Below are 13238 nucleotides of genomic sequence, written 5' to 3'. Positions count from 1 at the left end.
TAAATAAATAAAATAAAAAGTCCTTCAGCTTGAGAGAAGACAGTGTCTTCAATATTAGTTAAATTTTTCTGCATCTTTGGTCCTAATTGCCTTGGGCTGATTGCACACTGCCTTCAAATCAGCCGTACCTTACATGCTATGCTGCCAGATCCTCTGTCAGAAATGTCCTCTGCCTTCCGTTTTCTCTCCACTGTTACACCAGAAGAAGTAAGTGTAGCACGGGCTCTTGCAAGGAACTGTGATCAGGTCTCTGTGAACTTATTCAGCTCTTACTGCTGTGAGGTTTCACCACTTTGAAAATCACATCCTTACAGAGCACAGAGGAAAGTGTTTGAGTCATTTTAGATATAGGGAAAAAAACAACAAACAAATGAAAAAAAAAGACCCAAACAAACCAAAATAAAACAGATAAATTAGCTTTTCCCTATGCAGAGTATGGTGGGTCAGCTTTGCAAGCTATGAAAACCTATCCTGGTTACTTACTTACGGTGGTGACAGAATATTTTTACTGTTCACTTGAAATAGTGCATTAGTGGTATCACAGATTAGTCTGTAAGGACCATTATTTAACTTCTGGAATGCGAGTCTTTCAATGCCACAAAATGTGGCATGGCATTTCACACTGCCAAATAAACTGATGAAATATGCAGAAGGTGTTGCAGGCCAGTAACACAGGAGGAGAAAGACAGTTGTACCTGGTCATATAAGAAAGCTAGTCTCCAACAGATGGAGAAATAGTTGTTATTAGCCCTCTCTCTTCTCTATCGTTACTATTGGCCTCCGTTGGCACTATTGCGAGCCCTAGCTTCACTGTTTAAATAATGCACAAAGACGGTGCTGTGAGCTGCTAGCCATTTAAATCAATGCAATGGAGGGGATGTGACCTGCCCTCGACTGGGGCAGAACTGGAGAGGAGGCCAACATAGTGAATGTTGTTGTGTGCCCGTGCCAGTACTTCTTATTGCTTTGATCTACAAGGCTTTGGCAGGACTTGATGTCTGATCTAAATTTACCTGGATTTTGGACTGGCCTGGATCAAGCTGTGTAATCCAGCAGCACAGCTCAGTGGCATCATGTAAAAAAAGTCTCACCCACTCCTACTTACCTCTAAGAAAACCTGGATGGTGGACTTGAAGTCATGTCGAAAGGCTGCACCTTCACCACAGCAGGTGCTGAAGTAATGGCTATGATCAGGAATTATCGACTCACCTAACTTGGAAAACTCAAAAAGAATGGAAGATACTGTGTTGAACAGATGAAATGTGGAAGAGCAAGGCTAGCAGTTCCTAAACACTTTCTAGTTGGACTGGTTTGAAGGAAAAAGCCAACCTTGGAGCCAAGGCATGAATAAAAAAAGACTTGGAGGTCTCCAGAGGGATGTGAGGTCCAAGGCTGAAATGGAGCATCCCATCCCTTTCTGCAGCAGATCTCACACTCACCTCAGAGCAATAGTTCAGGCTCATATCTTCTGGGAAATTTTTTTTGCAAGGCTTGGACACACAAAGAGAAAGCCCAAGCGGCTGGACAGATATTTGCCCAACAGATGCTGTGCCGTGTCTTTCTGGGCTTGGAACGACCGATGCTACTCAGAGTCAAAACTGGGTGGCAGCACAAGGTCCTGCTTGGAGAGGCCGGTGGAGAAACCTCCAGACCCATCCTGCTTCTCAGGGACTGAAGACAAAGCTGCAAGGGGTCAAAGCATGGTGGTGGGGTCCTGCATTTCTGTCAAGGACTTGCAAAGAAAGGATAAGACAATAGGGCAAAAATAGATTAATGTTGTATCTTGCATGCGTAGGAAAACAACCTGCTTCTGTAGGAAAAAGGCAACCTTACACATGTGTCTTGATGGTAAAGACAAGGCTCCAGCTTTTGCTCTGATGAGCGCCATGTTCTTTTAATAATCTTTTCACGGTTTGACTGTGAGGGGTCCAAAAGAACCTTGAAATCTCAAACCCCCTTTTCACTGCTACTTGACAAAGCAAAGTGTACTTTGCAGCCCAGACACTTGCTTATCCTACCTACACCCAAGACCTCGAGGAAAGCCCTTGCAGGCTGTCATGGAGCCCATCATCTCTTGGTCACTGGACTTCCCAGGAGGATGCCAGCACACTCTTCTTTACCAAAGTGGAGGGCACAGAGCCTGCACCCATGCTCTCATGAGATAGAGTTCTACTTTCTCTGTAGTTGTCTAATGTGAGAAGAAATGAAGGAAATGCTTAGGAAAAAGTGCTGCAGGCTGCAACCTTGTTTGAGGTCTTCTTTAACAGCTTCTGCACCCCAAAGTGTTCAGGCAACCAGCAAGTTCTCCATGGCTGGTATGCTGGCTCTCCTGACAAAGCAAGGATGCCCACCTGCTCTGTGGCAGGGGGGAGAGGAGCCTCTGGCCTGCCTCTCCCTTGTGTTGTCCCTGGCAATAACCATCCTGTGACAGTGCTGGCAGTTAGGTCATTTCCTGCCCTGCTTCCCTCCGAGGGGTTTTAATTAGCATTGCCATTGTACTCCTTAATTTGACTATACTCCTGGCTTCCAGTTTAAGCCCTCCTTTTTTTCTTGTTATGAGCCCTTTAAGACACAGCTGTAAAACTCTGCAGACCATATATCATAACACTTCATAATCACACTTACATTTTAGTAACACGACAGAAATCAGCTCATTCCTAGTGACCCAGAGAGCCTAAAAGCCGTACGCCAGCACATATTAATAACAAAGCTGGGAGCGAGGCGTCAAAGCTGGAGCACCACTTCCCGGGGGACTGGGAACAGCATCTCATTCCCTGGCAGGTCCTTGCTGAGCTACATCAGGTCTGCACAAAGGTGGATGCTTCCCAGAGTGTGTTTTCTTGGTGGGGCTCTGTGGCTAACCCTTGGGATGAGCTGGGTTCCCCAAGGCACATTTTGCAGGGGGTGTGCGTGTGTGTGTGTATGTTGGTGGTGTGTCTGCATTTCTATGAAGGGTTACGATGAAAGGGCAAAAATAGATATTTTTTTATCTCCTGAGCTCACAGGAGAACAACCTGGACGTGTGAAGACAATAGACAGCCTGCTAGTATAGAAAATTGAGTCAAGCATCCTTTAGAGCGTACACACACACACGTAGGCACCTTCAACCATCAAAAATGGACTTTCACTCACCGATCATTCTGCTAATTGAACAAGCAAATTGTATTTTCTTACTTCAACTTAATCCACCCAGTAGATGTGTTTGTGAGGCCCCCGGCTCCAGCCCGACAACAGCAGCCACACATTGTGCTCATTGGAAGCCATCCAGGCAGCTGAGCAGCGCTGCTACCCCTTTTCTGTGCCAACCAAGGTCAGCACGGGATGGGGTCCCTCTCCTGTCATGTGTTTATACAGCACTTTGCGCAGCAAAGCCTTGATGTAATTAGCCACTTCAGCTGTAATGACACCAGCAACGACTGTAAAGCCTTCCCTCCTGATTTCTCACAGCTGCAGACCTCCAACTCACCGTGACTGTCTTCTCCCCAGGACCCTATTTCTACCTTCAGCAGTACGCCCAGTGGTTTTCACAGGAAAGGGCTCTGGGGTTCTGGCTCTCGCGTGGTGCCAGCCCTTCCTCCACCACGAACGTGCTGCAGCACAGTCCTTATGTCTTTTTTCTCCTGGCTGCAGGTTTAAGGCCCTGATCCAACACTTAAGAGAAGTCTGCAGAGTGCTTGTCATTGACTCGAGCAGGTTTTGGATCAGGTGCTGCAAGTAAAACTCGTCCCGGCCAGATACCAGTCACTAGGGTGTCGTTTCTGAGGCCGAGTTGAAATCCTGAAGCCCGGGCCTGGACTTGGCTCCCTTGCTGACCTCTCAGAAAGCCTCTCCTCATTTTGCTTGGCTTCTTTACCGGGTCTGCAGCCGCCTGTGGGTTTGGTAGTGGTTCAGGTTACTTGCTGATGGCCTGTTCTTCTACCTCTTCCTTTCAAGAAGAGTTCACTCCAGGATTTATAACAGGTTTTTGGTAGCACCCTCTGTACTTAAATCTGTAAAACCATTTCAGTTTAACCACCTGTTTTCACACGCTCGTAATTTCACAAAGCATCTACCTTTTGGGATAAAATTTTCCATGCTTCAGCTCTTGCCCAAGGCACTATTTTTTTTTCTTTAAATAAAATTCAAAAAGAAAAAAAAAAAGTTTGATCCAAATCCATTCCACATTTCTGCGCTTGGCCTGAGGCAAGAAACTTCCCCAATGAAAAAAATTTCTAACCACATTTTTTGTTGTGGAACTCAAAGGAAAAAACCTGATGCTCGGGAGCTGCCACAAACACTCTAGGAAGATGACTGGAGTCCAGCCATGGGCTGAAAATGCTGATCCAGCCCAAAGACTTGAAAACAAGGTGCCTCTCCTTCCCTCGCTGTCAGGTAGCGGGTGGTACATCGCTGATGCAGCTCCATTAGCTGGCAGTGCATCCAGCAGTGGTGGTGGTGTGCAGGTAGCTCCTCCACCACAAGAGCCCACAGCCAGGCTGTGACCCAGCCTCTTCTGGAGCCAGTGGCAGTTCTTCCACTAAGATGGACTTTTGGTCATGCTTGCAAGTGCATCGTTAATTACAGATGGGTTCAAAGGCCCCTGAAGTCAGTAGGAGCCTTTCCAGTGGCCTCAGCTATCTGAGCAGCTGTGGTTTAAAGGGTTGATGGGGTCTGTGGGAGCACAGCTTGCAAAATACGTGCCAGGTTTTTCTTTTATTTTTCACTGCCTGCTCTTCAGGATGTCTTAGGAAATGAAATGCAAAGAAATAACACCAGGGCAATACTCAGGCTGTAAGATCAAGCAGGCAAAGTAATCAAGAAATTGTTTAAAAAACTTTACGTCGCTCCAGAAATGTTGTCTCAGCTTCCCTGAGCTGTTTCTGTTTCCCTCGGTGTTAAAAGTAACATATCACTTGTCATATTTGAATCTGTCCTCATTCCTGTTACCACAGCACAGGGGTCCCAAAGGACCCCCAGGGCCCCAGACATGACAAACAGAACAGTCCTAACCCCAAAGTAGGGGTCTGGCTGCCTCCAACATTTTGCTCCTCCTGCCATGTGAAGGCCGCCCTGGAGAGTTGTCCCACTCATCACCCCCATCAGATTAATTTCTGGTGGCACAAATCTTTCTTTCACTCTGAGCTCTGGCTTGGAAACCCAGGTGTCCAGCTTGCAGCTGCCAGAAGACAGGAGAAAAGGATATGGGAGAAAGATCCCTGGTACCACCATTGGAGCAGAACTGTGAGACAGGAACATGCCTAGATCACGATCTAAGGCTGGGGCACAGCAAAGAGCTACCTGCAAAGCTCCTGTGTCCCAGGCCGACCTGTCAGACCACCCTTCCTCCAGAGCCTAAAAGCTCACTGGGGCAGCCAGCTTTCCTCCAACATGCCTACAAGATGCACGAGGTCCCTGCCCTGCTGTGAAAGCTGCTCTCAGCAATCAGGAGGCAGCTTAGCCACTCTCCTAGAAGATGCACTGACACAGTCCTTGGACTCAACAGCAGCTGTATCACCATCCCCCTTTCAAGCAACCCTGCTGGTTTGAACGCCTCTGAAGGCAGTGTCCATTGAATGCCTGTTCTGCACTTCTCTGGGGAAGCCTTGGGGACACTTCCGGATTCTCTCCTTGTGAGTCCAGCAATAAGCTGCCCTTCCAAAACTTGAGATTTGGCTCCCTGCAGAGATGTGGATCTTCTTGGCCAGATAAAGGCTGATAACAGCAAACAAGGTGTTTGGTTATGGCATCAAAAAAAAATTTTTTTAAAAAAAAGAAAGCCTTAAGACCTCCAAGGCCACAACCTCCAGCCAGAGGAGTCAGAGCCAGTCACATGTAAGCATACGTTTTGATTATTCCCTGCTGGGAACATTCTTGGAGTGCTCCATTTCCATCTTCCAAAGCTTTGGAGAAGATGCAGCTGAAGAGAAGACAATTTCTTCAAGAGCTTCAGCAGTATCACAGTGCTGCGGTAGTCTTTACCACCCACAGACTTCAGAGCAAGAGGCAGCCCCATCACCAAGCCGAGGCACCAGTGGCTGACCTGCTCGACCTTGGAGCTTTCCCAGTCAAGTGTGGCTACAGCCCTGGCAATGAGTGAAAGGGTGCAAAAAGAAAGCCAAGCTCCAGGAGTATAAGAAGGTGCAGGGGTCCACAGTAGGAGAGGTAAAGGTGTGGCAGGACCACAAATTAAGTATTATTTGACACAAGAAAGGGCACTTTGTACTTGCACAAAATAATTAAGGACAGAATTTCTGGCCAGGCTCTGGAAGTGAGCTGGAAGTGAACTCCATTGGGCGTTAGATGCTTCACAGAAAACCTCCTCCCTTCTTAGCAAATTTCAGCCTTAACTGGGCACCAAAATCTGCACTTAATAACCCAACACTTTCCAAAAATGATGTTGCCTTTAACAGTGCAACAAACCCTGCTGCTCCCCCAACTCCTTTTCTGCAGCACCAGCAGGTGACTGGGACTCAGCTTGGCATGGCCATCAAGCCATCCCACCTACATGAACCTGGGAAGGACTTTACCCCTTCTGGGGGGGCTCCTTCCCTCTCCAAACACACTTTTTGCCCACCAGGGAGCCATCCTCTCTCCTGTATCGCACAGTGGCTTGCCCACAAAGTCCAGCCACCGGCAGAGCCAGCCCAGGCAGCAGCACATGCGGATGCTGAGACCAGCAGTGGAAGTTCACACGCGCCTCCCACCGCAGGCTGTCTCCCCTCCACGGCACCGCATTGGAAGCAGCTGGATGCCTTGGGGTGGTCCTGTGCTCCAGTTGCTCTCCACAGTCGCATACTGAGAGCCCACAAGCCCTGTGCAAATACAGCACATGATACTTGAGAAAGTGACATTTTAACGAAATAACACATTTAAAGCGCATTCCCACACAGCTTCTGGTCGCTCCTACCAGCAGATATAAAACGTAGCACAATGGAACAGTATTTAGCTGCAAGAGACTCTGGTCTCTCACCCTCCGTTTTGGCTCTGAAAGACAAGTATCCTATTAATGTGGGCTCCGAGTTTGCAGCCCTCCGTCTAATGGAGTTAAACATAAAACCAACGCTTTCTTGACACTTCTGTGGACAGAAATGAAAAGCTGAGAGCCAGGGAGCACTAAAAGCGGAGAACACCTTTCCTTCCTCCCAGGCTACCTGATCGGCACAGGGCTACCTACAAACAGCGGACGTTGGGTGGCCCATGAATTCCTCCTGGCTCCAGGGCTGGTTTCCAGCACGAGGTGCTCCTCAGCTGAGCTGCCCCAGCAGGGATCCCATCAGTGATGCTGAGGCCATCGGAGGGGCATTTTTTGCTCTCCTCTGCCTTGTCCCACTCCACCCCACGCATGGCAACAGCATCACGCTGAGAACATGTCACTATTGGAAAAATCTCCTCTGGCTCTTCTCTGCTCAGCAGCTTTCCTGCATTCAGGCTGCCCAAGGATCACTTTAAATCAAAGTCTCTTGGTGCATCCTCCAAAACAGCTATCCCTTTGCTCTCCTGTCAGGACATTTTTGTTTGGATCCACAGCTATTTGGTAAAGAACCAAACTGTTGGGATAGAGATGTACTTTTATTCAGCTCCCATCCTGCCAGGAGCAACAAGAAGCATAAATAGAACTCTTAGTGACTAGAACAAACAATCTTCCTGCTACATCAAGCTGCACGCCCCAGGAAGGGGTATGCAACTTTGTCCGACCTAAATAACACTCCTCCTTGCAGTCCTCTTCTTCCCTCCTCTCCAAGCTAACTCTCAGTGAAGAAACAGGCCTGCAAGAGGTGAGCACAATGGAGTGAGAGCTGGAAAGGATGCTAAACATAGGACAGGAAGAAAATCCCTCCTGCAAGAACTGCAGAGGAAAATCTAAGCACAGTTGGGATTTACAGCTAAATATAACACAACAAGAGACATCTTGAAAGATAGGTGAGCTCCACATCAGCTGCAATGGAATTCCAGATCTTAACTGATATGTAAAAGGGAGCCATTTTTTCCTCTCCTGTCCTACCTCTCCTCCCAGATCTCTGCAGAGAACGCACAGGGAGCCAGGTGTGAGTCTACTGCTACAACAAACCCGGAGAGCTTTGGCAGTGCAGGTGTCCGCATTGCACTAGACAGGGAATCAGTGACGATGGGGTCATGGGTGACCATGAACCAACAAGGCAATAAAACCAGTGCAAAAAAGAAACAAAGTCCCAGCTTGCTCCAGTAGAGGCTGGAGTGAGATATGGCAGGCAAGAGCTCACCAGGCTCACTCTGGCTTGGCTTTACATCTCTCTAAAGTCAGAGCCACCACTTCCCAGTGCCCTCTGGAACCTTCCAGGTACAAGCACCAGTGGGGTAGGGAGGCTCACAAGAGTATCTTGGGCTCTTTCTCTTCCCAGTGCCATCTCTCCAGTAAAAAAAACAAAGCTTTGTGCAAATGGTTAACAGCTGCTTGTCTGCCTTTAGGAGGATGTGATGAGACAAAGTCCAGCACCTCTGTGTTCTGGCTGCTCCTTCACAACCCCTCAGTACCACTCTTGGTTCTCACCTGTTCTTTCCTACACTCCATGCACTTGTGCTGACCCAGGACCTACCTCAGGCAGATGCCAGTTTCCAGCTTTGTAACGTGTACTGGAAGTACCACCGAGATTATTTGAATTGGACAGAAAGACTTAATTTCTCTCTGTCAAGGCTGAAGCCAGACCAGCTTGGAACCTCCTGCTCGGAGCAACTGCTTCTTATCCAAACAGCTTCTGCTTCCCAGACAGCTCTGCAATACACCATGTATCCCCAGCTCCTCCCAAGCTCAGCTGACACTTGGTCTCCAGCATCAGCAGATGCTGTTCCAAAAAGTAAAGAAACCTGAAAGCACAGAAGAAATTAAGCACCTCTTGCCACCAGCCTAATCTGATGTAAAGCTGTTATCCAGAAAACGGTCCCTGTGGCTAGGCTGCTGGCCCAGGAATTGAGAGATGCTGTGCAGCTCCTCCATGCTGCTCGCCTGTACCACTTCCCATCCATTTCCTTCTAGACCCAGTCAATCCTCTGAAACAAGAAAATCTCTGTTAAAATATGCCTTTTCCATTAAATCAATAGAAGTCCTTTCAGTTTATATCCCAGTCATCTGGAACAGGCTCTTATGGCCTTTTGGGGAGGGAGGAATTTACGTCCATAATTAGCCTTTCAAACAAAGGCAGTTACACTGGATGGAAAGCAAAGGCCCTTCCCTTCCACGGCAGCATGAGACCTCCCAAAACGTGGTTCAGCAGGAGACTGAGAGAAAACAGGTCCTGGCATACCCTGGGCAGGCAGACTATATCTGCTGTTCTCAGGAAAATAAAATTCCTTCTGTTTGTCTCAGTTTGGGGGTTCTATTCAGGATTTTAGGTATTTAAGTAGTTTCTCCTGTATAGTGTCTTTCTCTGTATAATTTATGCTATTACTCTTTAACAGACCCTGCAGTAACAATGGTCATATGGGCCCCCCGAGGTGGACTTGTTTCAGTCATCGCCTCTACAACACCCTCCTGGGAGGAAGGAAAGAGCAGGGAGCCTCCCCAGCCACACATCCTGCAGGAAGGTGATGCTCAGCAAGGTCCCCAGGCCCATCCTGCTCAGCGGACAAGACCCCAGCCCCACTCACGCATGCCTCCATGCCCCTCAGAAAAGCAACCATGCCTCAGCACACAACCGCCAGCCCACAGGGTTGTAGCTGCCCTGTTTTTCAGCAGGGAGTTAGATCTAAGAGATCCACACACACAGGGAAACGACATCCTCTGCCATCTCTGGAAGCCTGTCACCTGCAGGGTGTGGGACCAGCAGCAGTTCAGGCCAGCCCTGTCCCCTCTCTCTGCAGAGACAGCACACCTGGAAGTACTTCCAGTTCTGAAAAGGACAGAAATCACCTGGCCTTTTCACATACAGGAAAAAAATGTTGTAAAGAGAAAAAAAAAAAATCTATTAACACTTTAAAAACGACCAACCCCTTCTTTACAAGCTAGAAAAAGAAAAGGTCATTCCTTTTCCTGGGAGAAGACTTGTTTGCAGAACATGTCCCTTTTCTTCCTGGCTTCAAGAAGGCTGTCACCATACATGTTCAGGTGCTGCTTTCCCTGTAAGTTGAAGATGGCATTTCCACACCACCTTTGCCATCTCCACCTGGCCCAGTGCAGGGCAGAGGGAGACTGAAATAATGCAGCAGGCATAGACCCTGTCCCCCAGGGCTGGGTGCAATTTCACAGGTGGCACCTGCACTTCATTGCACATCCCATGGTCCATTTCCCAGGGCTGCACCTCAGGTGAAGTCCCAGACCAGGCAATGCCTGGGCACCCTCTTCCCACATGTCCTGGGTGCCTCTGGTCCAACACACTTCCCACCAAGCGTAGATACTACGGTAGGATTAGAAGCTTTCCAAGATCACCGGGTCACTTGGCGCAGCTTTGCGTACCTCCCGGACAACACATTTAGATCCTACCACATTGCTTCCCAAACTTCCAGTAAATGGAGAAGGTGAGCTCCATCCTGGTCCCAGCTCTGGTGATCAGTTTAGTTGCAGAAACAAGGCATGACCAGGACAACAGAAGGATTCTCTCTGCCACCTCAGAGCAGGCTCCCATCCCCACCTCTTGCCCCTGAGCAACATAAATGGCACAGTCAAAGATAATTGGCACAACTATGCTGTTACCCAGTGCCATAAGTCTTCCTGGTTCTGCTTCAGCATCCCGAGATGTGCAAAGATTCCACAGAGGTCATTTTGGGGCAAAAACACCAGGGCTGGGAGGGTATGGAGAGCTCCCTGGCTTCAGGCTGGACCACAAAGCTGACAGAACCCCAAGGGAGAAGCCACACATGGTTCTGCCCCTGAACAGCAGATGGTTGCTGTAGAAAGTCTGTGATGGAGGAGGAACCACCAAGCAGCGTTACTCCTGCGTACCAGAACTTGCCACCCAACTGGCTTGATCATGGCAGGGGGGCACCGCTGTCCCTGGGGCCAGACCCCTCCCATTTGTCTCTGCCTGATGCTCCTAATCACTATCACTAGCCAAAAAAAAATGCCGAAAAGGGAAAACTGCCTGGAGGGGAAAACCCCCACCTTGCCAGGATGAGCACACGCTCCCTGCACATCTGAACACACACTGCGCCACGTACACACAACCAAGAGCTTCAGTGGCCCAAAATAGCACCTGAACACACAAGTGACCTGCAAAAGCAGCCAAAAAAAAAAAAAAATCAGTTTTCAGTCCATTCCTGGGCACACAACAAAGTCAAGTCTGTGGGACCCAGGGTGACATAAAATAAGGCTAACCCATGCAACCTCTGCTTCGCAAGTCATAAATCTGGAGTGGAATTTCTCTCCCTTTTCTTCTTGGTAAGCTTTTCCCTTCTGTGGCTGTCAGATGCAATTCAAGGCCAGGCTGCCATCATCTCAGGTTGGGATTTGGGTAGGAGGGGGAGGGAGCTAATCCTTTTTTCATCACATTAAATTAAACTATAAACTATACCTTTTAATTCCTTTTAATTAAATTTCTCACTGGAAAACGGAAATGTTGTTTTTTGGTATTTTTTCACAAAACGCGGCAGGAAGCATTTTGGAAGAGGCGTGCCTCGGTGTCTCAGGCAGCTATCCGGGTGTCCTGGGACATGCCTGGGGCTCTCCGAGGGCTGGCGATCACAGCTGGCAGCTCCCGAGCCCATCACACATACCAGACTGACTCACCTCCACACGTGCAGAGTCTGGGAAGAGGGGAGAGTGCAAATTCAGCTGAGGCGGGTTCAGCCGTCTAAGATCTGTGGAGTCCCAGCGCCAGCCCACCCCCTCGGACTTTCCCAGAGGATGCATTCCTAAAAACCCTTGAAACACCCAAGCAGCCCTGCAGTTGCTGGGCTTTTTGCAGCCATGGTCCTGCCCTCCTCTTTGGCAACTGCTGCGGTGGTTGCCTCCTCAGTGGATGGATCCAAACTGCTTTGAGAGGAAAAAAAAAAAAAAATATATATATATCACTGGAGCTATTTAGTTTTTAAAGCAAAGCTGTTTGAGAGCCCAGTTTCAATTAGCTTTCAATGGGCTGCATCCCCTAAATCACGTAGGGGCTGGCTGGCTTACAAATGCCCGGCTTTTCTCTACCAACACAGAAATATGGCTAGAGCTCTGCAATTCTAAAGCATTTAAAAGTAATTGGCATTTTCCCCTTATGTTCCAAGATGTGCTCATGAGAAGTAACCCAATAGGCAAGAGACTGTCTCCGTGGCCTCTAAATTATTCTGGCTTCATGAAGGAAGAAATCCAATACAGCAAATTGCAGCGAGGAGTCAGTTGAAAGCAAGGGCAGGCCACGAAGGAAGCAGTGCGTCCCTCTCCCAGCCCTCCTGGCTTAGAGAGCAGGAGTTTCCATCTGTTCTTCAGATCCCCAGCAGCACAGCGACCCCGTGTCACTGAGCCAGAGCAGAGGGGGCTACAGCAAGACCAGGCACCAGCTCAGCCATGTGGAGAAACCTGTATCTGACTCAAGGCCATATGCATCACAGCTGTTGTTGGACACCCTGTATGTCCTGGGTTGCATACACGTGATCAGGAATTTCAGATCTCAAGGCAAAAACAGTGACGCTGGTGTTCCTTTTGCCCAGGCAGGTGAGGATAGTGAGATGTGAACCGCGGTAGAACTGTCTTCCCAGGCCAGCAGGCAACCTGGAGCCACAGCTGGGGAAGAGACAAACCACACGGCATTTGCCTCCGAGGCTGAAACACAAAACGCTCCAGTACCAGCTCTGGGAAGAGCTGCTCGATTGCCATACTGTTAATGCCCCATCTACATAGCTTCAAGCAGGACCATGTCCCATCAGGACCAAACCACGGGTGAGCTCTGCCCCTGAGCGAGCTGGTTGTATTAGGGAAGCTGTCTCCACCTGGAGGGTACCAGCAGAGAGTGAGAGTTTGGGGGAGAAGGGGTGTGCAGAGCCCGCCACCCCAGAGCATCTGCCTTTGTGCTGGCTGAGGAACCCTGGCAGATAGCCTCCATGAGATGGGAAGAGACACCTGATCTCGTAGCTAAGGGTTGGAGACTGAAGGACTCGAACTCATCGGGTGGTTGAAACACATCTCACAACTATCAGACACTGGCAAAGTAAACAGCCCTACCTGAGCCGTCTTGCCCAAGGCTCCCCTTGCAGACACCGCAGAGAAATGGGCTTTTCCAGGGAGCCCTATTTTGGAGCTCAGCCTGACAATGAGGTGAATTGAAGAATGCTCACGAAATGGGCTGAGTCTAGCTCAGATGGCCAGT

This window comes from Falco naumanni, chromosome 8, assembly GCF_017639655.2.
Source record: "Falco naumanni isolate bFalNau1 chromosome 8, bFalNau1.pat, whole genome shotgun sequence".
In the NCBI taxonomy this organism is placed as follows: Eukaryota; Metazoa; Chordata; class Aves; order Falconiformes; family Falconidae; genus Falco; species Falco naumanni.
Note: the sequence above shows the minus strand (reverse complement) of the source record.